Source organism: Chlamydotis macqueenii, chromosome 8, assembly GCF_036417535.1.
Source record: "Chlamydotis macqueenii isolate bChlMac1 chromosome 8, bChlMac1.mat, whole genome shotgun sequence".
Lineage (NCBI taxonomy): Eukaryota > Metazoa > Chordata > Aves > Otidiformes > Otididae > Chlamydotis > Chlamydotis macqueenii.
The window spans coordinates 31,663,888-31,686,363 of NC_141563.1; the positions used below are offsets into that span (position 1 = coordinate 31,663,888).

General features: G+C 37.4%; 1 protein-coding gene across 3 annotated transcripts in view; it reads left to right on the forward strand.

Annotated features, from left to right (window-relative positions):
- Positions 1–296: 296 nt before the first annotated feature.
- The window catches only part of ZFYVE9 (zinc finger FYVE-type containing 9), a 58,289-nt gene continuing 36,109 nt past the window's right edge, over positions 297–22,476 (forward strand). Inside the window, exons 1-3 of one of the 3 annotated variants that reach the window (XM_086753844.1) lie at positions 297–461; positions 16,593–16,697; positions 21,100–21,152. The gene's annotated coding sequence lies outside the window, so the exon portion shown is untranslated. The remainder of the gene's footprint in view (positions 462–16,592; positions 16,698–21,099; positions 21,153–22,476) is intronic. The other 2 variants (XM_086753843.1, XM_086753845.1) reach the window with 2 other exon arrangements.

Sequence of the window (22,476 nt, forward strand, 5' to 3'; positions counted from 1 at the left end):
CGGGGCCGCGCGGGTTTAGCGGGACCCCGCGGCGGGGAGGTGGCGGGGCGGAGAGCGGGCAGCCTTCTTGCCGCGGCGCGTCCCCCTGCGCCGGGTGACTCCTCCCGCTTCTCCGGTCGTGACGCGAGGCGGCAGGCGGCCGGGCCGGAGGTGGTGGCGGCGCGGCCTGCCCGGCCCCCCACGCCGCGGGGCGGGGGTGCGGCAGGCTCCGCACTGCCTCCCCGGCGGTGCCGCAGTGCCGTGCGCTGCCTCTGGGGCCGGCCAGGGGGCGCTGGCTGCCGGTAGCTGCGGCGGCCTTGGCCGCGGAGCCAGCGAGCGAGCCCGGCTGGCAGGCGGTGAGGGCGGGCGCCGGCCTCTCCAGCCCTCGCGGGGTCTGCGGGGCCCGCCCGGGGAGCGAGCAGCGGCGGCCCCGGGGGATCCCCCTCGCCATGCAGACCCGGCGGCGCCTGCTGCCTCCCGAGGTGAGTGAACGGCGCCCAGCCCTCCGCCCCCCAGGCCCGGGAGGCCAGGGTATCCCGCTCCCCAGGCCCCTGCCGCCTGGAGCGAGGCCCCGCGGGCGGGCAGAGAGGGCTCCGACCCCTTAGCAGAGCCGCTGTATCGCCGACACCCGCCCTGGCCCAGGGCCTGGGGGCCACGGGTGCCCCCTCTCCCCCGCACGACACCACGGGGAGAGGCGCCTCGCCGCCCAGGGGGGAAGGCAGCGATCGCCCCTCAGCCCTCACCGGCGGCGACGCTGGTCCTCCGAGCCCCCTCCCCGCCATTTCCCCCCCACCCCGTCCCCGGGTGCCTGGACTGGGTGACCCCCTCGCCGGCGATCCCAGAGAAGGGGAAAGAGCTCTTGCCGTCTTTTGTGGGGCTCCCACCCCCCCACGGGATCCCCCGTGTTCGGGGCAAGGCGAGGCGGTTCCCCGGGCCGTGCTACACGGGAGCCAGCGGGCAGCCTCGGCTGCCGGCCCGGAGAGGGGAGGATCCATCCCTGTTTGCATCTCGTGCCCTTTTTATGGCCTGATCTCCGCTCTCTCCCCGGGCGAGGGAATGTTAACTTGCTCAACGCGATGTGTAACAAGTCACTCCTGCAATGGTGGTAGTGGTGGAGGGGGATGGGGCGAGCGGGATGCGTTTTGTAACATCTCTAATTACGTGAAACTGTGGTCATGTCTCACTCTAAGAATAACTGGCACTCTTGGCATGTCAGACTTTTTGCAGAGGTGGTTTAGCTACTTGCTCATAAATGTTATGGTTGCATAGGTGCATATGATGAAGGGTGGCTGAAGAACTGTTTTTATCTTGTTAACCAGACTAAGAAACAAGTAGCAGATGGGAATTGATAGACTTTTTGTTTTCATGTTAATTATCTTGTTTATTTATAGGCAAGATATTCCTGATTGTTTTGTGACAGAGATTTTAATTTTTACACATATTTTCATTCAGTTCAGATATTAGAAGTTGACTGAGTGCAGAATCTCAGATTCCAACAATCTTTTAAAGTATGGTTGTATTAGATTAGAATTTCTGAATAACGCTACCCTCAATATTTCGGTCAGGGCTGAATCCAGAACTGGAAGGGACCCTCTATAAACAAGTAAAATAATGATAATAGTAAAGATGCTCTACTTGAATAAAAGCTTTTCTTTAGGCAGCTTTTTACTGACTAGGCAGTGTTTTAAAACATTGTAATTAACTTTTATTAGCAAATAATTTTTGATTGCATGGAATGAATCCAGATTTTAGATACACCTTCAGTGACTGAAACAACATCAAAATCCTTTGTTACTGCCTGAACCCAGCAGTGCGCTTCTTTTTATAAAGTTTGGCATGTGATACAAAATGAGAGGGACAGTCTCCTTGACCCAAGAGAGATAAAATTTAAAATATCTTCAGACGTTTGGGGAATCTGAAATGGAAGCTGAATAAGGGCCTAAAATCTCAAACAAGCCTCCCTCTAATTCAAGCCCTGATCTGCGCCTACCAAGTTACCCTGTTCTGACACATTGTGATTGATTCTCTCATTGTCCATTGCTTTATGGTGCCTTCTTTAGTGTGTGAAAAAGGAAGAAAAACACCCCATAACTGCAGTGCTCAGTCCTGATACTGGGTGTTATTTTTGTGTGTTAGCTTTGAGTCAGTTATTAGGCTGGGGATTAAATACTTTCAAACACACATTTCAGGATCATGAGGCCTGGGGCTAAGACTGAGATGAAATACAGTTTTTTTTTTTAGTTTGGCATAAAGTCTGACTGTGATTCTCTCAGGCAAGAAAGGTAGAGACAGAACAAAGGTGCAGTATTAAAACTTGTGGCCAAAGAATGATAAGCTTTTAATGTCTGTTGTTGCCTGTCTACTAGCTGTGCAAACTTTACCAGAAAATAACTTGCTAGTTTTCTCATTTAGAGCCTGTTAAAAAAAAAACTGTTAAAAAATACCAAAATAATTATTTTGTTAAAGGATTAGAGTGAAGTTTTGTTTTTGAATAAACATTCGCCAAAAAGAAATAGATTTTGGGAAGCAGTTGTGTATTCATGTTTTGTTGATCAGAAAAATCTTTTTGATGCACTATGCTGAGAATCTTCCAAATAAGAATGAGTTTCTTGGTGGAAAATCAGATGAGGAATAATAGTTTCAGTGCACAGTTAGTGTGTATGCTGATGAATCAGCGATCTTTTCCCATAATGTTGTTGGAAGACACCAGTATATTCATGGACTCCTTTGAAAGTTTTATATAAAGGCTACTGTTTATATTTTTTTTTATGTGATTGAGATTAAAATCTCTAAAGAAATTGAAAGGTGGCCTGTTTAGAGCTCTATTTTTGATTCTTTATGAGACTTGAACTTTGAAATGAACAGAAATGTGAACTGACATGCTCAGTTTTCCCTCCTGTTGTTTTTGTGAAGCATTGAGAAATAAGTCCGTACAATGGTACTAAAAGTTTATAAAGCTTTTTGCATTGGTAAGAAATATATAGTCAAGAGTAAATGGCTGAAAGTAAGTTAAAGTATTGAGTTTTAGGTGATAGAAACAGCTTTTACTTCTGTGTTGGCTACATCTTGCAACACTGGGAAAATTACATCTATTAATGTGAATGGCTGGGAAGTTGTAAAAGATACATCAAGGGTCCCTCATTGACATGCTAGTTTCTACTTAAATTAGAATTCAGGATACATATTGATAAAAATTTATTTGGCTAATGACTAGAGCAAAACACGCTATATAGTTATCAAAAGAACAGCACACTTTGAAAAATCATTAAGTGCGATAAAAGTAAATGACTGTTATCATAACACATTAAAATGTATTTTATGTATAAATAATAATAATTTTCTAGATAGGAATTATTCTATTTTTACAGACAGATAAAGTACTTTCCTACTTATTGTTTGGGTTGGCTGGGTTTCACTTACTTGAAACTAAAGCATAACACAGTTTCTTTTTATTTGGCTGTTGAGATTCTTTTTAGACTTTAATATTTGTAGATTTTAAGGTGCTCTGTTAAATCTTAGTGAGTGTAATTCTCAGCTAGTGTTTATGGGAAGGAATGAGTGTAAGTGTCATACCTAGAGTATTAAACTATGTCATTCCTTTAAATGTTAGTTTCTAGAGAGAGTCACAAGACATTACAGATCCCAGGACTTTTTCATTGGGATTAATGGAATGCTGCGCTCAGTGCTTTTGTTTTTGACAGGTATTTGTTTCCTGAATGTGCTTTACGATATGTTCTTCCTTCTGCATCGTACACGTGGAGTTTGGGATATTTGGGAATGCTACTATTCAGACTGCCATAGCAGACAGGTGTAATAGGAAAAATACTTTTAAGGCGAGTTTATATGTATTCTTTTGCTGAATCTTTCCAGTATTGTTTATTGCTAGAATATTACAACAGTAATAATATTACTGTTGTATTGCTAGAAAAGATAAGCAGAAATGTGTAATATTGATACTTATTTTTCAGAAATAACACCCCTCCAACTAGTACATCAGCATCAAATAGGATGAAGGTGAATGGTAAAGGAAATCCATAAAGGGTCACTTAAACTATTTTAAAGGTTGTTACTAGAGATATCTAATTAATTAAAAAACATAGGTTAAAGACAAACAGTGCATGGCCGGGAACTTACGGGAGATGACACTGGGTAGATTGTTCCTTCTGTATTCTTTCATTCAGACCTGTTCAAATGGTAGTTGGCTTAAGGAAGCAAGTCCAGTCAGTTGAATTTTACACAGGCATAGTTCTGTAAGAGTAAAAAAAAAAAAAAAAAAAAAAAAAAGAAAAGGAAAAAAAAAGAGGAAAACTGATAAACTATGTGAAAAAAAAAGATGTGGAGTCACAATCTGTAGATTTTCAATGTTTTAGAAAGTGTGGAGCTAGAGTGCTCTCTGAATAGTTTGCATATCTTCAGTCTAAGTATAAACTAAGGCAATAGTTGTCTTAGTTACGAAGGCCAGTGAGGAGAGAGCTTAAAGAAACTTGAACGTTGTTTTGCTTCCATGTAAAATTTGATAATTTGGAAATGTCAACGTCTCGCAATACAAGTGTATCCATGTATTAAACTTCTGACATATTCTGTCCCCAGTGTCCACTGTATGTTAGGCAAATGAAAACATGGACTTCAGCATTGCATTTCCCCTTGCATTAGTTTTTCGTTTGTCTCTATGTTCTTGCGTAGCAATTACTAACCTTCATATTGAATTACTTGCAGATAATGCTAATGGCTGTACTCTCTCTATTCTGTCTCTATGTTGCACACAGAATATATAAATATCTTTGTCTTGTTTGCTGTATGTATTAATATTACTTATAGCTCTGATATTTTGATGGCAACTGAAGCTCCAGATCTGCCTTATGAGTCAGTGGGGTCACCGTAGTATCAGTTTTTTTTAAGGCAATATCCTGAAGGCCCAGAAGCATTCTGGTATGCTCTGCTAGGATTGTCTAGGTTTTTCTATCAAGAATTGTATTGCATGCTGCTAGTATATGTTTTGCTTCCGTTTTCTATACTTTCCCCCTCTACTTTTAATATCAACAGGAAGCTTGATTAATTTTTTTTAAGAGACTGATTGCGTAATTAAGTTGAGTAGGAGTCTCCAATTGGAAAAGGTGTTCCCAGTTAATGATTTTTCTTAACACTGTTTTGCTGGATTTCTGTTACCGGTTTGGTTGCAACGTAGTAAGAAAGGTGGAAAGCTTTCTAGTGGAGGCTTGAGGCATCAACTGATACTTTAAATAGTGATACTGAACCGTGGTTTGGGGTATGGCTTTGTGTGTAAAATAATGCAGCTAGTGTCTTCGTATTTTTTGGCCTGGCTTGAGCTGAACTGATGTTCACAGTAGTTAGAAAAAAGCACTAAAGCCTAACATAGACAAAGCTGTAAATGTTTTTTTTTTTTTTTTTTTCTGCTTTTATCTCTATATGAAAATAATTAATTGTTGTAGATTTCAGTTTGGTGACTATTTTATGACTGTTCCCCAGCTATTCTTCATTAGTGACAGAGGAATTAGGCATGATCAGAGATGCTAGAAGTGTTTTGAACCTTTGCTTATGTTGATAAAGTCCCTTATCTTGTTAAGTGTTAGAAAAAAACATATTATCTACCAAATTATGACTATACTTACTGGTAATGTTTCATTGTGGATCTTGCTTATTGACTTCTTGTACTTTAGTTTTGCCAAAGAGCAGTTGTGGGCCTGCATAAAAAGGCAAAATGTTTAGTGTATGTCTTAGGTGTGGTGCCTGTTTTTTTGTTAGTGAAGTGGTAGCTGGGAGGAACCTATCCTTCCCTCTCAGCATACAAAGGATCCAGAGGTCATTTCCTATCAGGTGATAATTGGAAATTAGGCCATACTTAGGGCAGAGATTCATGTGTGCTCTGTCAATTACAGAAGTGCCATAGCTGCCCTAGTAATGCTTATCAGCCTTACTTCTGGATTCTTGCAGTTTTTAAAACTGCTGTAGTATGAAAGTTTTTGTTTACTTCTATCATATACAGAGGCCTTTTTTTAATAAATAATAGAACTTGCTCTTTATACACATGCTCCGAGTACAACATTTATATTTCACTTGAAGTTTAAAATTTTATTTGAGGAAGTAATATAGGTGAAATACATTAGAAGATTCATAGAAGATTATCAGTGGTGCATTTTTCTAAAAAGCAGTATGATGAACTTAAAAGGAGTTGGTAATGTTCAGTGTAAGAAGCAGATCAAAGAGCTTTCTAAATCACATAATAGCTTCTTTATCTGGGAATGACACTGACTATTAGAGGAGCTTTTCTGTTTCCAGATTCAGTTTTGTTGTGTCAAAACTCTGCTTTGAACTCAGCGTACATGTTGACTTACCTGTTTGCACTCCCAAGTGTGATCTAGATGATTGATTTAGGATCAGTAAAATAAAGGCCAAGCCATTTGAAACTGTGAATTTATATTGTATGTATGTTATAAATTCAAGAAGAATTGGCAAATCGTGTGAATATGCATAAAATTTATTGCTTGATCAGTTGACCAGCCAGATTATTGGAAGTTTGGGAGATACTACAGGACAAAAATTGTAGATAGCTTCAGATTTGTGAGGTTTTTGTTTCTTAGTTATTACTTACTGTAGTTTTCTTACATTTATTTTGACCTGGACAATGAAACTGTTCTATCATCTGTTTCTTTTTCTTCTTCAACAGTTATGATTTTTTTTTTTTTGTTTCTAATTTTTTTGAATTGTTGGATTTTAAGAGGAAAGTTTAATAATGGTGGAATTAGCAGTAAATTATGGGGCCCGGTTTCTGGCCATCTAGATTCCTCTGGTTTGTGTTGTGCTCAGACCTCATTCTGATCTTGGGTGTGCCACACATCCGGTATCTCTGAGGTAGGCTTTAGTGATCTGTGTGGGGGTGACCTAGGTAATCCCTGCCCCAGTCATCTGCTGAAGATGCTGGGCAGAATTAAATTTGTATTCCCTCTCCGAGTTCTGTGGCTTATCAATTTAACCAAAATTAAATTAATTTTATTTCTAAGCCAGATTGGGAAGTGCAGTGACTGAAGAGGTAGCGCATTTGCTTTTTCTGCAGGTGTTGTAAAGAAGGAAAGGCAAGTGGGCCTCAGTAATCTATCGCAGACGAGGGATGGGTATCTAGTGGTGGTGATTTCTTAAATAAGCAGGATATGAAAGAGAAGAACATATATCTTGGATCTCTATGTGTGTCACTTTCAGTAACTATTGAATTGGGATAATACTCACCTGTCTTTTTAGAACATCACAGATCCAAGGAGCCTGTTGGCCTGATGTCATGCACGACTGAGGACTGAGAGCTGGGCTTGATTAAGCTGGTGCTCAAAAGAGCTTAGTGGGTCTCGGACTGAGTCAGTGCGGTGTGCTGGTCCGGTAGATGAAGGAGCTCTCATCACTCTAGCTGAAACAGTGAGAACCTGAATTCAGATTTGTTTCTGATGGCTAGGACTTCTTTTCTACCCATAATTCTTTAGAGTTTGTGAAAGATTTTTTTAAGTTGCAGGGGAGTTTTTATGAGATCTGGAGATGGAGAGAACTATGTTTTGTTTTGAATTAGAAGATGTGCTGAATGAGTTTTATAGTGTAAACTGAATCGGATGTTAGACGTACCCAAGTCCTTTGAGGTACTTTATTTGTAAGCATATTGTTCTACCATCAGTGGAATGAAAGAAGCTTGTTTCTCCGTAGATTTAAATCCTTTTTGCCCCTTAGTATCTCTTCCCTTCCCCTCCCCATGCAATAACCCCAGCTTTCTCACATAACACCTTAATTTTATTTTTTCCAGAGCTGTGTGGGTATTGATTGCCCAGCAGATTGCTGCCAAAAATACATATAGCAGCTTGCTTTTCCCTCAGAGGACAGTCATTTGGATTTGTTTTTACTGTGCCGATACTAATTTTCATGAACATATATATTTTTTTTTAAAAAGATGAGCATAAAAATGTGAACAATATGATCCCATAATATTCATTTCTGTAGGAGAGGAGATTAAAGATACAATACTTGAAAAGTGATAGTAACAGAACTCTTACCAGTACCTAAGTCCTCTTGTTTGTCTTATTGAGGGTGGAGGGGAGACACAACAGTTAGATGGTTAAAATATACCCAGCAAACCAATCATGTCGGTGTATTTTTTTTATTCACTATCTGCACTGTAATGCAGATAAGCGAACATTTAATATGAACTGAGATCACGTAAGAGGAAAGTTCCCTCTTTGCCTATTCATTAAAAAAAAAATGGCAGTCTTTTTGAAATTGCCTGTTCTTCTGCAATACTGTAGCAATACATACTGTAGCTTGCTTCTGAGATGTGTTTTGTAGACAAAGGCACAGCTACCTGATCTAAACCCTTTTTGGGGTTTATACTTCAGTATATAGCTACCGTGTCTGCTGGCTGGTTTGACAGTTTAGCAGAGCATATTGGTTGTCATCAAGTCACAAAGTTACATTGTGAGCGCTGTATTGGTTCATTCAAAATGGGTGTTTTAATGATCTCTTATTTGGTGAACTTGAAAGTATGTGGAAAGCCCACTTCTTAGGTTATATTATTAACAGGTTGCTTTAAATAGTATATATATTGAAACAGCCTCTTAACTGAAATATGAAATTGCATTGATTGTCGGAATTTCATGCTGTGTTTTTGTATAAGTGATGAAGGCTGAATAAAACGCCAGTATACTTCATGTATTTTACAGTTCTTTCTCGATTTTTTAATAAATGTAACTTTAAAAGGTCATTACTTAACTTTAAGCATCAGTCTACCTGTGTGCTTTTGTACTTTCAAGTAATTATATTAGTGTACTGGCATAATAGCCTCTATACTGTATTTACCTTAGTTTTAGTTAACAAGTCACCTGTTAAATGCATTTTAACCTATCACTGGAATTTGCACTTAAAAAAAAAAAAGAGACTCCTGTAGAATGAACAAGGGGTTTTTTTTTGTGATGATAATTAGAAATTGTTTCTTGAGACTTATGGACAATAGGTATGTGTATATGTAGTGATTTTGTTCCCTCGTTCTTTTCCTGTAATACCGTTAATACCCTTTGTGGTTATATTTTCTCTTTTTCTTTTTCCCTTTTTTTTTTTTTTTTCCCATTAGGCTTAATTTCTGTACAGATGGCTTGTAGATGCAGTTGTACGTTCTTCTGCTTTCAGAAATGTATAAATAGTGGCTCCGATGTAGTTAATAAAACTTGTCCTAACTGGAGGTTTCAAATACATAGATGCTTGAGGCATGCAGGTGTCATGAGGGTGGTCATGGATGTTGAATACTCACTGTGTGTATCTGTCAAAAATTGTGGGTTTAAATGAGTTAATGAAGGAGCCATGACTACAGGAAATAAGGATGAGGATAGGAAGAAGGCAGGTTAACAGTTACAATGATGTCTTAGTTTTGAGTGTTATTTTGGCCATGTGTTTTTTTTTCTTTTTAGATAGCTGTTTTTCAGACTTTCATTTCTGTTTGCAAAGTGGGCGCATCACCATTGCTATTGGGTTTGTTCCCACCATTCCTGGAAGTGAGGAATAATATTGTGTGGTTAATAAGATAATTTACAACCTATTTATACCAGTGGATCTGAACAGTGATGTTGAAACATATGGGGCTTCTCTCTCTTTTTTTTTTTTTTTTTTTTTTTTTTTTGGTCAGAGAAGGAGGGAAACATGGGTAGGGAGAAAGAAAACGGACACAGGAAGAAGTGAATGAGGAAGGTATGTGTCTGAGAGGGAAAATAAAACTGAAAGACGAAGAGAACACAAGAGTGTACTACAGTCTAGGAAGGAGAGGTAAAGAAAAGAGGTAGGGAATCATGGCTGAGCAGAATCAACCACTGTATCAGCATACAAAATAAGTGGCTGAGGTTTCTCAACTTTGGACTGGCTGAGAAATGTTGCATCTGAGTTTAGGAGGACTTAGTGTTCCTAGAGTTCCATAAGATTTCTGAAAATTATATTTTGACTCATTAATACTTTCAACATTTTTTGTTTTTATCTGTTAGGCCTTTATTTCCTCGGACTGCCAACAATGATACAGAATTATGGGCAATTAGTTTTCTATCTAAAACTTTTCTGAGTTTTACATAAATTTTAAGTAAATGTCCTCATTGGTATATTGCACTGCTGGGGCAATGAAAAAAAAACTTTACAGTGAATCTGAATGCAAGTTGCTCGTCATTTGTGTTGGTTAGCCCTTAGTCCCTTCAGCACTGTTAAAAGTGTGTTAATGGGCATCGGCATAAAGGAGAATCATGCTCAGAAATAGCAGTTTCAGTACACACTTTTGCCATGGATGTATTGGTGAGTTGAGTGAGTTACTAGTATTGAGTGAGTTACTAGTTACAGGTGACTTGAGACATAATGCACCGCAAACATCAGCAATGTAGTTAGATCATGATCACAAACGCGGGAGTGAACTTTGCTACATTTGGTAAGACAACAATATTCTATAGTGTGCTAGTATCGTGTGTGTGTATACATTTAATCTTGGTGTGATGTGAATAGAAAGGTCAACACAACAGGAGAAATAAAATTGCTAATGAGAACTAGAAGTTACTTCCTCTGAGATAATTTCAGGTTTAAGGGAGTATGAGATAAAAATTGATAGATCTCTGAATTTATTTTCAGGGATGCTCGGTAATCCAGCTCTACATAACATAGGATTTGAGGAATAGTAACTGTTTACTGTCTATAACTATGATATTTCTTACTAAAAGTGTATGTTGGAAGATTTTATAACACGGTTATGTTACATAGCTATGAAATGAGTAAAAATGACCACAGCAGTGTTGGAAAGAGGATGTATTGAAGTGTGTTGATAAAGGTAGTTTTAGTAGCTGATTGATTGCTCTTCAGTAGAAAGTGACTGTAGACTTTCAGACTTTTTTTCTTTACAGATTGTCCTTTCTCTAAAGAGCGGCTGAGTGCATAAATTGTGTCGCTTCTAGCAGCTTCTCTCCCCAGTGGGTACAACTCAGAATTGATGGGCTAGTAAATGCTAGCAAAGTGGTTTCCCTTTTTGCCCGTTGTCCTTTTCATCTGTCCCATTCCGGTTGCGTGGCAATTCTGGCTTTTATTATCAGAAACGGATTTTGCTCACGGCACCTGCAAGTATAGGCCCCTCGTGGGTTTTATAAAAAGGAGAGTTCCTTGGCAGTTGTAGGCATTTAATTAGTGATTCTAGGGGACCTTAGTCAGTTTCTCCCATATTGCCTAAATCTAGGAAACATCTGAAATAATGATCAGTATATTTGGGATTCATTTTTGTTTCTGCCCTACATTAGAAAGAAGAAAAATTTAAAAAGTATTAGAATACAGGATTGATCCACTCTGAGATACATAGTATGTGACTTTAAATAATTTTATTCTTCAAATCTATTAAACATTAACTTCTATTAGTCAAACCCTGGTTTTTCTAATACACAAACATAAAAATAATCTCATAAACTTATGAATTCTGTATTATTTACTTTAGTTAGAATTTGAATAAAGTTAAAAAACAACTTCAGTAAGTTGAATGTATTGATTTTTTTTTTAAAAAGCACATTGTTACATTGATGACATTACATGGAATCCATGCACAAATTAAGAAACATTATTTCTTATTAAATTCATATTTAATACACTGCATTATTTTTTTTTGTGGTTTACAGTATTTTAAACTTGGGAGTTGTCTGAAAAAAAAGTGTTATAAAACATTAGATTTATAAAAGACTAAATTTTGCAGTGAGCTCTATGAGCATATGAGTCAGCTCAGGAAAGGATTTTTCTCTTTTTTTCCAACTGTATTCCTCTGGAAAAACTTGCATTGAAGGCAGCACTGCGGTGTAAACCTATCTATTTATTCTTCTGAAGAGCTGGGGACAGATACTTTTCACGGCAGTCAAAAGTAGTTATATAAGAAGGACGCGTGGTTCCTGTCTCCAGGTGCTGAGGGCCCTGCCTCTGCAGTGTGCTGAGGAAGTGTGGGGTTTTTGGCAAGGCTGTTCTCTGTGTCAAGCAAATAATTAAATATTTTTTTTTTCTCCCTGAAATAGTAAAAAGGGTAGGAAATTGAATTTATTTTCTACTATAAACTGTTATAAAGCAGATGTCCTTTTCAGTTGGGCTGCGTTCTCTTATTTACTGGAGGACAAAGGTTGATAACACTGCTATAATTTTTCTTTTCTCCCTCTTACTTTTGACTGTCATACTTTCTATAACGCTTCTTTGAAGTTGCTGCTCTTTTGACTGCCTTACTGCTGCTCTGGCATGCGTGAATGTCTCCTTATGGAAACTTGGCTGGAGACAAAAGTGAAAATAATAGCTTTAAAATGGCATGGGGGAAAGTCAAGGGAAAAGATGCAAATAGTAGTGAAATAATTAGAGAGACTGTATTCTGCTGTAGGCATTGTCCATCTCTATTTGTGCAGTTGATTGGAAAAAAAAGACAAGCCAATGCAACATTGAAATAGTTTATCTTTTGTCAGCGTTCATGGGTAGTGAGCTGGTGCAAAGTGTTGTATTACACAGAAATAGCCTGCCATGCCCCAGTGTACTCTTTGGTTGATTTACATTGAGTACTAGGAACATCAGCAAATTATGGGAAATAAAACCAAAAGATACTTGGTCATCCTGAGCTTTTGGTGCAGGAAGAGAATTTGCAGTGACTGTATCATGTTTATATTTGTTACATTTAATCTCTTGCTGCTGTTTTTAGTATTTCTTATTAAGTGGATTTTTAGCGAGTTTCAATGGGATTTTCTAATCCTGAGCTGTTTCTTAGATAAGGTATTTTTGAAAAATTCTGTTTTTATTTGCTCTGTAACTTTTAATAAATTAGTATTTTTAAAACAATTCTTTTCTTTTTTTTTTTCTGATTGCATTGGATGGTTGCTACTTTAATTTATTAATAGAATGATTCATGTTGAAATGTTTAATTTAGACCCTAGTCTGAACTCTTTGCCATTGCAGGCATTTTCATGTGTGTGACACAGATATTGCTCCTGCTGTGTCATAAACATTTTTTAACGTCCACCTGTCCTTTTATTGGGTGTACACCAGGTAGAAAGAGCCCTGTACTTTGTACAGAATGCATAGCTGTTGGAGAGCCAGTGTAGTGTTCAGGAAAGGTAAGAGCAATGGAGAATGAAGCTTGCTTTCTTTCATTTAGTAGGGACGTACGCTGTCTGTATAGATTGCAGGTGCTGTTGTGACAGTGTACCCTGAGACACGTCTGGAGGACTGCCTTTGTGGGAGGAGCGTTCCTGCGTAGTATTTAGTCTTCCTACTCACATTAATTCTTTAAAAATAATACAAATGAGAAACTTGACTGGAAGTTGCTGGTTCATTTGAGAGAGGCCAAGAAGGAATCATTATGAAGTGACAAAATTGTTTGGCACATGGTAAATAACCATTACTCCAAGCATTTCATCTCTTGAGTGAAGAAACCCTACCTTTTCCACTTGTGAAGATTTACCTTCCAGATTAATTGATCAGATAAAGTAATTCATATTGTATAACTCATGTGCGTCCTGAAACTTTATACCTGTTTCCCCTCTTGCTTAAATACACTGCTTTCCTAGTAATGTAACAACCTGCTGTAGTATGTCTTCTTGTAGTTTTTATTCTTGCAAAGTTGGGACCTGGCTAAATCCCCTGTCTGTAGTCTCTCTGAGTCTCCCATCTAATAGTTCCGGAGTGTAGACAAGCTAGGAAGTTAAGATACCAGCATTGAAATCTGGGTTTGCATTTAAGATAATGCCTAGTTCATTGAATCTAGCGCTAATAATAAAGTGCCTTAAAATGGCTGCAGATATATTCCTGCCTACTCAAAGACAACTCCTCTCTGGTAGCACATTATAGAGGTTCTGTGGTGTAGTTAAGAGTTGAATCCTTGCCAGTAGATGGAAGCATTTTTTAGCATCTCTTCATACTTTGAGCTTTTTCCGCATTTTTTTAACATAGTATCAAAATTGCATCTTTTTCAGTCTTTTTCCATTTATTATAAGCTATTCCAATTTGTGCTAGTTCAGATTACTTCCGTTTGATGCTGTAAACATTTTTTACATTCTTTTTTGTGGAAGATATTTCTAATTTTATGTTTTTAGAGTTCTTTTATTCTGTTCTTCATCCTCTCTTTATTCTGGGCACGTCTCTGCTTGTCAAATTTCTCTTCAATTTCTGTTTTGCTTTTGCAGTAATTGGCAGTCGCTCTTTTGGAGCTCCTGAGGGAAATCATACATGTAGGGTATAACCAAAGCGGCACCTGAGTGATACCACTGCAGGGCAGGAGACAGAAGAGTTCAGCCAGCCATCAGCAGAAGAGATAAGAAACTATGAAATGCTGGCAATACGCAAACTGGAACAGCAGAGATGCTGGGCCTCCTTCATTTGAATGATCTTAGTTCTCAGTAGGTGCATAATTTTTAGGTGGAAATGTATGTATTTTTTTCAAGTGCGACAGAACCCTTTTTTAGCATTGTGTATGATTTGTGAAAATCCTAATAATCGCTAGGTTGTACACTGTTGTGAATATTCTTGACTCTCCTTTGTAGTTATCCCTTTTGTCCTTGATTTTTATTTTTGTATAGTTCTCTTACATTACCTTATTATTGGAAAAAGAATTTGGCTCTGTGAACTTGTTCATTTTTTCAGGAAATCCGAACCTTGTAATTTACTTTTTTTTTTAAACTGCTTTTTGTTTAAATATATTACGTTCATATCTGTAAGAATGCTTTGATTTTTGCATTGCTCTTTGTAAAGGGAAATGGCTGCCGAGAGTAAATGTTGAATTGTAAACAAAAAGCTCTAGGACCTCCAGGTAATATCTCTTCAAAGCTTTCTGTGGAGACTGGTAGCAATTGATTGCATCTGTGTTCTTCTGCGTTGAATGGTTACGGACAAAAAAGTTATTACCTGGGAAGAATGGAACAAGGAAGGTGGATCAGAATAACAACAAAGAATAATAAAGCTGTACTGTTGTCCTGAATGTCGGTTGCTTATAAGGCTTGTTGGCTTAGAGCTCTGCTAAGAGCACAGCACATTTCAGCTGTAGGTTGCTAGGTCTGATCCATTTCTGATTGGTAAAGAATGAAATTTGTGGTTAATATGTGACCGACTGGTTCATGTGAAATGAGTTTGATGTTCATGATGCAGTTGACAGGCCTTGTCATAAATCACAAGCAGAATTGTCATTAATTGATCCATCTTTTCAAAGGGGTCATGAAAACTGAATCATTTTCTTCCACCAACAGGCCAGGAGGGGACATGGTGATGGTACAGATAACCTTGCCAAGTTCCCTAGGTGCTTCACGTCCCTTTGAAAACGCTTATAATTCTGGAGCCTTTCAGTGCAATTAAATTTTCACTCACCTCCAGTTTTGCATGCATATGAAGCCTATCTGAAGAACTTTGTAATCCAGTAATTTCGGCTATTTCCTAAATATCTCAAATTCATCTTAGTTTAGAGAGATGGAAATAAACATGAGATCAGAAATTTTACTTGCATACAGAAACGATTCCGTTGGCATACAAAGCTGTGGGATTTTATTCTGAGTTTGGAAACAGTACTACTAAGAGTGCTACTGTTCAGTTCATTAGTTTCCTGGAATTATTTTTGTAGCTTATTTCTCAAAAGAATAATAAACAACCCTGGGAAAATTGTAGAATAACACTGAATATCACTTTCATGCATGGAGAACTGACTTTTTTTTTTTAATAGCTCTGTTGTTTTTCTTGAGTTTTAAGATTTTTGTCTAACATATGTTGCTGTTTCATCAGAGCACTAGTAAATATTTCAACTCCCTAACAGATCAAATACCAGCACCAGCAGACCTTAAAACATTAGTTTAACTTATCTCACTCCTTGTTGCACTGTTTGTTATAAGCTAGTCTCTTTGCTCATGGCTCTGTTGGATTTTTGAGCGATGTTGACTGTTAGGATGCAGCCTGTGAAAATGCGTACCTGACTTAGAGAAATGCTGTGCTTAGGGGAACAAGACAGTTTCTTCTGAAGGCTTTTTTTTGCTTCGATCCTCCCTGCTATTGAAGGTTGATGCCATTGTGGTTACTGAGAGAAGAAGCCTTTAGGAAATGAAGGGAACCTAAGACTGTAGAGGAAATAATTTGGAGACAAAACCAGTTGTTTAGCTGTAACAAAATCAGTGGGAAGCTGATGAATACAGTTTACAGAATTCAGAGGGCCGTGAATTTTTGTTGAGTATCAAAGCTACTAGCTCTTTATTTTTGGAAGATCTGTTATAGTGCATTGTAATTAACTTCAGAGGCTAGTTTTATAAATTAAGTGTTCCAGTCAAGGTCATCAGGAATACAAAGACAGCTGGAGTTGCTGCCTCACTCTGTGAGTTCACAGTTAAATGAAGAATAATAGTAGGTAGGTAGCAATGTGTTTTTTATTAGCAGCTTTTTTCACCAGAACATTGAAGTGCAATAGTGGCATAGTGCATAGATTCTTAATGTAAAGCTGACAATATAGTCCAAATCATTTGAAGGCTTGCAGCATTTGCCAAATGTGCTTGTGCTAGCTGCAGTCATGCGCTGAAAAAACATGGTTTGTGGCAGATTTACCAATCATAAAATACATGTTTATATTTTCTTTCTAGGATCAAGTAGAGCACACTGATTCAGCAGAACTGGCTGGTTGTGCTGCAGTCATCATGAGTAGGCACAGGGTCATTCGTTTCTTAACATATGTATGAGAGAAAAAGGTAAGAGGCAAGTTCTGCTTTAGAATATCATGATTCAGGGATATGTACTTGAAATGCATGTATTTTTACGTGAGCGTATGGATATATATTTTTATATGTACACCTCTATATGTGGATATATATCATATATAGAAGATGATGGAGTGTTTTTAGCATTTTGTTGTTTTGTTTTTTATTGAAAGTAATTGCCTTGTTTTAGAGCAAAGATGTGTCTTATTTTGTTTGGAGGAGGGGGGAAGTGGGCAAAGTCTTTCTTCCTCAGTCTGTGCTGTAGGCAGATCTCATAAGTTAAAAATACAGCTGTTGCTGGACTCTCTGAACAAGCTGTTCATTACAGCAAAAGTGTTTGACTTCTTCCTCCCGGGGCAAGTAATACAAAGGTCACTAAAGGGAGCTGGAACATATGTGGACTTGACCATTGTTTCTTGGGATTGAAGGAAGTCCTCAGGAGCACTAGATGTAATAAATCAATTTGTCCAGTTGATATGTAATTCCATCTTGTCATGCTATGGGAAGATGACATTTTCTGGACATCTGATTTTTATCAGGACGAATGAACAATATTTGGTTTCAGTTTCATCATGCCCCTTGTGACTTCCCTCTTAGGAGATTTTTCATACATATTTTTCGTGAGGACTGTCATAAACTACTTGAGCATTTTGTTTCGTAACAGTTTACTGAAATATGTATGTTCACAATTTCATATTGAAAGAGTAGTCTACACAGAACAGTGTGATAGAAAGTCCTGAGTTCTTATTCTGGTTCTTTACATACTCTTTGATTTTTAGGCCTTTGCTGAGGCTAATATTTGTATGTTGGTCTTATTTCCTTTTGGTGCATTTTTTATTATAGAGCTTTAATGTGACTGTGAGCTGGTCATCCATTGTTAGAGTCAAGAAAATAGGAAAGACTTAAGGCTATTAGTTCCAGCCATGACAAAAATCTTGAGGGTAATTTCGGATGTGCAGTGTAGAAGATGATATATAATTCCTTATCGTGGAGACCAAACCAAATACAAGTCCTGCCACTTTGCAGGTGTAACACAAGGTCTGTCTCCTTGTACAGATTATTTCCCAGGAAGATGCTGATATGTGGGATATCTGAGCTGTCTTGAGAGGCAATATCCAAGGTTAAGTCTGTTCAGAATATAATCTAATTTTAAGGACGTTTTTTCTGTTCTTCTGTTTCTTTCCCTCCCCACTAATCAATTAAAGTTTGTTTTATGTCTGAATGCTATGGTGGCTAGGAGAGTAATTCTGGACACGTATCTGACACAGACATTCTGGTACTTGCACCTTTATATTTAGCCATTAGGGGAGAGTAGCGCGTGTAAGCTTAATAAAACATAAGTTCTTAAGTTTTAGAGATGAAGATGATGGTAAGTCTGTGCTGTTGTATGAAGAAAATAAGTAAAACACAAAGTTTCTGAATTATGCATGATCTGTGATCCAACAGGAGCTTGAAAATAATCTAATTGAGAGGCTGCATGTTTTCATTAGCTTTTTGCCATGAAAGACAGGAGATGACTCTGCAATGGGTAACAAGTGGTCTTGGGTTCTGGACTTGCTGTACCAGTGAATGGTAGCCATTGTATTTTTTTTTTTTTTAATACAGAATTGAAAAAAAAAATCATGTTGTTGTTTAATATGTTGTTTTGCCTATAATTAGTGTTTCATGCCAAATGCATGGAGGACTGTATTTTTTTAAAAACCATCTTATGCTTTTCCCTGGATTGGTGATTTATATTTCCTTTTCCTTACACTGGCACAATATCCTTTTCTTCATATTGTTCATCCCAATATGCAGTAATTTAGGAAGTATCTCCTTTTGGCAGCATACAGCTAAAATTGCCATTGGAGTCTCTTCCTGATTTGCCCATGTTTTTATTCTCCCTTTTCCAGAGTTTGAGTTGTGTGTTTGCTTGTCAGCTTATCTCCATGCCTTGACTTGGAATGGTCAAGCAATACTAAAGAGTTTCACAACTAGCAAGGATCCTTTAAAAATGCCATTTCAACCTTTACATTAGGAGGAAGCTTGGGACTAGAATAATTCTAAAAGCGTTCCAAACTTTTATAGTAGTACCTGTGAGTTACAAAGAATTGTAAAGGAATATGTTTTTTTTTAATTTATATTGTTATTTATGTTCTAAACCACAGGTTTAATGAACAGCTACCTGATTATTATAGCATGCTGTGTTAGAGCATTTTGTGTTTTCTGTGTTGATCTTGAGTTGCTGTCTGTGCAGAGTTGAAGTATTAGATCTTAAACTGGCAAAATACCAGTTGCTGACAATGTGTTGGTCAAGAAGCATTGCAGGTATATGGTAGGAACATGAGTACTCATCCTCCTTTTCTGTCAGGAAGAGGACACTAAGGACTTTTGTGGGCTTGGCAGTGTGTTTTGCCCTTGGACGGAAACTTCTGGAAAAGCTTGTGAGGATTCTTGTGTTCTTTTTTATAATAATAATAATAATTTTAGATACTAGACCTGAAGATTTGCAGCTAACCTTTTCTGAGAAATACCTACTCGGATGGACAATGAGATCTCACTTACTAGTGGCTGTCAGCTTAGTGACTGTGAGTTTAAAAATAAAAGATTCTCCATACATCCTGGTACATCAATAAATTAAATAACAATCTTGATATAAAAGGTCTTTTCTCGCTTCAGTTTGGACTGTGAGCATCCATCACTGTGGATTTTGTTTCATTGCATGTTTGTGCACTAGTATTTGAGCTTCAGAATTTATATGGTTACTAATATTTCTTTACACATAGTTCTCTCTACTTAGAATTTTTAAAAATACAGAAAAAAAATCCCTCTGTCATACTAGACCAGATTTAAACTCAGAAATATTAGATATTTAATGTTAGATAAATACAGATGCTAATAACTTCATAGCATTTCTGTGAAATTATTAAGTTATTAACCACACTGGGATTGTAAGGGAGTGGGAACAAAATTCTAAGTCTTCTTTATATGCCCTTGTTGTTGTTAAACATGTAATCTCCTAAGTCTGAATATTTGTATTTTTCTAATGTTACAAAATCACACTTAATATAAAATTTAAAAGCCAAAACATGACTAAAATAAATTAAAAATATTATATTAATTTTGAATTTCTAACACTGCCTTCTTTGGTTAGGCATATCTTTATTCCTGATTTGTCTGACAATTGAAAAAAAGCTAATATAGGACTAAATTTAGGAAATGTTAGGGGCAAATGTGGTTTATATTCTGCTTACTCTAATGTGCATAAATTTGAGTGAGTTCTGAAGTAATTTTATCTGGTTTTCAGTTGGGTTTTGAAGTTGTATGAATGGCCAGATCTGAATTTTTCTACACATTTGAAAGTTACACAGAATCAAAATCCAATTGTCCAAAGAGTTACTTAAAAACATATTTTCAGCAACTGTATAATCAGCATAGCATTCCTTCCCAATCGACTTGCTTGTCAGTAGTCATTATCTTCTCTAAAATAAGCAAAACAAAAAAAAAAAAATCAATGCTTGTAGCCTGTTTCTTTGGGTCCACCCATATTGCAATGTCTGTGTTTATATCCCAGCAAATGCCTCGACTGGATGCTTTTCTTCACTGTGAAAGTGCATGGAAATCTGAGTGCAGTGGCATCAGACAGCATCAGAGTTTAACTCTTGAACACAAAAAATTTTGTATGACACTTTTTAGTCTTGCAGTGCTTCACTGACAAATACTCTTTGCATCATTGACCTTCGTAGTAGGACTTTGCCTAGGAATAATTATTCACGTTGTGCTAGACTAGAATGTTATCATTATAATGGAAATGAAATACATTATAAATGGATGTGAAAATATATGATATTTTGTACAAATCAATCTTACGATAGTTAATTTTGGTTGATGTTTAGAACTCTGAATGGAAAGAAAATCAAGTGCAATATTTGTTGAAGTAGGTTCTAATTAACTTTTCAATATTTGATGTTTACTGAGCTGGTAAAGATGTTTCCTATTAAGGAGTTGAAGTGAGCTGGAGAGCAAGGTGCAAGAGAACCTCCAAACTCTTGTGGTTTGGATGTAGTTTGAATGAATTTAGTATTTCTGTGTCTAAGGAGAAGCATCTGCTTAAAAAAAATTATTTTGCTTTAATTGAAATGCACATAGTAAATATAATTGTTTCAGTTAAAATGATATGAAAGATTTTTAATACAATGACTTGATGGGCAGATTGGATAATTCAGGAAGACCTTACAGTAGGTATCTAAGGGACCAAAGGGACTCTGTCACCCTTAGAGGTCAGAATCTGGCTCTTGGTAGAGAATGTAAAGTGTTGAGCTTTTTTAGACTTCTGAAATGCCAGCTTTTCCATTGCTTATGTTATAATCTATGTACAGTAAATGATATGGCCAGTAATCTGTTTTTCTTGCAGAAGGAGTTAAATCTAAAATCCCAGAACAAAGGACAAATCTGGGAGTTTGAAAGGTGACAAGTCTAGTTTATCTCAGAATTTCTTTGCAAAATGCTCTTTTTTTTGGGTGATGCTTATTGCAATTTTTAAGTTGTCATTATACTATTTTTCTTTAAAATTGGCTTTTGTATATATCTTTAAAACTTGATTTTATCTGATTATATTAAATAGCAATGTTTTTATGTTGTAACTTGATCATCTTTCAAAAACACCACATGTCAAACTTGAGGTCAACCTTAAAAACTGGAACTCTGCATTTTGTAATATTTTAATGGATGATCTTTTTGTACCAATAACCTAATGGTAGCTGTTAGCCACAATAAATACAAAACTATATTTAGTGTTGTAGTAATTTAAATAAAAATCTTTGATGTTTTCCTCAAATCCAGATACTAGAGGGGTAATGTTAAAATAAAGTATAGTTTTAAATTGGAAATTTCTTCTGACCTGTTTCTTGTGTCTGTTGTATCCCTAGTGTGAAAGAGCGGGTTTTTAACGGAGCTGGAGTCTAGCTGTCAGGTCTAACACTGTTTCTTACTGCAAAACAAGGTTCTTGCCCTCTCCTTCGTTTCCTTATTTCATAACATTGAAAGCCAATTCTGAAGAGAATAAGGCTGTTTTGGATGATATTTAGAGAACAGATCAAATCAAGGTCTCTCTTTATGGTATGTAGGTTATGGCACACATTTCTGAGTGAAAATGTCTTCTCTGGTAGTGAATGTTTTCAAAAAATGAATCAGTGTCTTGTTGCTACAAGGCTTTGGTAGCAAGAAGCCTATATTCCTGCTGTTACGGCAAAAATGTTATTATGTGAAGCTGTAGAAAGTTATTTAATGACTTAGGGTTGGGGTTTTTATAATTTCTCCCTTGTCATCTTCTAGCCTGAGAGTATTATCTTTTGATGAGACTATTTACTTCTGTGTATTTTGCTAGATTTCCAGTGCCTACCTTTCAAGAAAACAAGGATTATTAAAGCAGACATTTTAAGAGCTAGCACAATTCTAGTAACACCCATTTAATCCTTTAAGAACTTTTACAAGTATGAATCTTGGAAGCATCTCTGGGAAATGAGGAGCGACACAGAATACTGCTAGCCTAGTATGCATTATAAAGTCAGAAGCACAGAGAGTTTAAACTCCTTGTTCAAAGCCACATGAGCTAATTGGTGGTTAGTTGGTGTTCTTGTTCTCTAGACAGTTATTTTCTGACTGGTGTTGGAGCAGTTTTGCTCTTACCGTTATGGTGATCCTGATGGTTAGACACATCATTGTGGGAGACTGGAGGTAATAAAATCTCAGCCAGTTTCGGGAGGTTGTTAATCAGAATTAAGCAAGTTTA